General features: G+C 45.0%; 1 pseudogene; it reads right to left on the bottom strand.

Moving 5' to 3' along the window:
* Positions 1-23: 23 nt before the first annotated feature.
* On the bottom strand, positions 24-2,416 carry LOC105298044 (annotated as a pseudogene).
* Between the last annotated feature and the right edge of the window lie 12 nt (positions 2,417-2,428).

Genomic DNA, 2,428 nt, shown 5'->3' with positions numbered 1-2,428 from the left:
GTAAACTAGTTGTAGGTTTTTGCCCTTCATCACTGAATATATTGTGCCACTCCCTTCAGGTTTGCAAAGTTTCTGCTGAAAAGTCATCTTATAGTCTTACGGGTGTTCCCTTTTATGTAACTAGTTCTTTTTGTGCTGCTTTTAAGATTCTGTCTTTAACCTTAGACATTAAAAAAAAATTCAAAAAATTATTAACAGACAAGGCTTACAGATTTATTTATTCTTGGACCCTTGGTAGCCAGTGATCTTTGTATGCTGGCCTCGAACACGAAGTACACAGAAGAGGCATAGCCCTCTGCAGGCCCAAATTTTTTTCAGTTGCTCCAGGTCTTCACAGAGCTTGTCGTCCATACCATCGGCCAGGATCTGGTTGTATTTTTTGTTCTTTATGTCCTCTGTCATCAGCCTAAGATCTTGTATTGGCTTGGATTCAGCATAATGGTGACTACATGTTCCACCTCAACCTCAGTGAGTTCCCCTATCCTCTTGGTGAGGTTGATGTTCGTTTTTCTCAACACCACATGAGCATATCTTCATCCCACATCCTTAAATACAGTGATGGCAAAGACTATTTTCCATTGCCCATCAATATTGGCATTGAGTACTCACATAATGTGCTGGAACTTCTCAAGGATCACTAGAGACATGGCAATAGCTCCAGTGGTGGCATGTAGGCCTCCTGTGGAAGAGTAACTTTTGACATTTTAATTACGGTATATCTTGTTGTGGATCTTTTTGGGTTCATCTGTTTTGGGACCATGTTTCCTGGTGTCTATTTCCTTTGCCAGGTTAGGGACCCATTCGGCCATTATTTCTTCAAGCAGGTTTTCTGTCTCTTTCTCTTCTACTTCTGGACTCACATAATGTGAATGTTTGTATGCTTTTTGTTGTCCCAGTGGTCCCTGATACTCCCCTCATTTTTTCAAATTCTTTTTTCTTTTTGTTGTTCTGATTGGGTGACTTTGACTACTTTGTCTTCCATATCACTGATCTATTCTTCTGAATCATCTAATCTGATGTTCATTCCTTCTGTTGTATTCATTTCAGGTATTGTATTTTTCAGTAGTTTGGTTCTTTTTCAAGTTCTTTTTGTGCTGCTTTTAAGCTTTCTCTTTGAAGGTGTCTGTATTCACCCATACTTTTCCTTAGTTTGGTGACCATTCTTATGATCATTATTTTGAATCCTTTATCTAGTTGATGGCTTATCTCTGTTTTATATCTTTTCCTGAGGTTTGTCTTGTTCTTTCCCTTGAAGCATATTCCTGTCTCCTCATTTTCCCGAAGTCTCTATGTTCCTTTTCATGTATTAGGTAGATCAGATATATCTCATGATATTGAAAGAGTGGCCATATGTGGAAGGTATCCTGTGGGGTCCGGTCATGCAATTCCCCCTTGTCATCAGAGCCAGGTGTTCCAGGGGTGTACCCTGTGAGAACTATGTGCCCTCCTGTTGTAGTTGTGCCACAATTGCCATGCACATGCTGGTGGGCAGGACTGGTTCTAGGCCCAGTTGTCTCTGAGGCCTGGCTGCAACTACTGTTGGCACAATGATTTGCAGGCTCTCCCCCAACATGGCTGTATATGAGGTCCAGATGTGACTGCTGTGTGCACAATGATGAAATGGGCTGGCCTCAGCCGGGCTGGCTACAACTGGTGTGGGTGAACGGATGTCTGCCACAGGTCTTTGATGTGGGTGGCTATGAGGCCTAGATTCTATTTTTGTGTGCATGTTGGTGTGCAGGGGCTTGCCCCCAGAGTGGCATGCCTCTTTGGAGGAACTCCAGGGTTGCCTAGGGCCTCCTGCCAGGTGCTGGGGGGCAAGACCAGAGAGGTACCCCGGAGCAGCTGTGGTGTGTACTGGCCAATATGATGTTAGTCTGGGGAGGTCCTTAAGAGGAGTACTGGGCAAACTACTAGTAGGTTATTGGAGACTGCCAGAACTGGTGCCCGCCAGTGCAGGGCCAGCTAGGTGAAAGGAGAGAAAAACAAAGCAAGAGAAAATAATACCCACCAGTGCTTCCATTCTTGGAGAAAGTTCTGAGATCCTTGCCCCTCTGCACATGCTTCCAGTCATTCAGTATATCTGCTTTGCCTTTGACCAAGATGCCTTTCAAATTGCCTCTGTGCTGGAACTGAGAGTTTGTACATGGGTCCTTTGAAGGTGGAGACTCGGTTTCCCACAGAACTTCTGCTCCTCTGGAAGCAAGCCTCTCTGGTCTTCAACACCAGATATTATAGGGGCTCCACTTTCCAGTACCAGAGCTGGTCCCTTGGGCTGAGAAAGCTGACATGGGTCTCAGAGCCTTCACTCATCAAGGGATCTTCCACAGTTGCAATATCCCTGGCACCTGTGGAATATCCCTGCCACACCAACGGCGTGCAGCCAGACTAGACTGTATCTCTGCCCCTCCTACTTGTCTCAACGTGG

The sequence above is a fragment of the Pteropus vampyrus genome, unplaced genomic scaffold (assembly GCF_000151845.1).
Source record: "Pteropus vampyrus isolate Shadow unplaced genomic scaffold, Pvam_2.0 Scaffold6, whole genome shotgun sequence".
NCBI classification, from domain to species: domain Eukaryota; kingdom Metazoa; phylum Chordata; class Mammalia; order Chiroptera; family Pteropodidae; genus Pteropus; species Pteropus vampyrus.
Note: the sequence above shows the minus strand (reverse complement) of the source record. Positions and strands in the feature narration are given on the sequence as shown.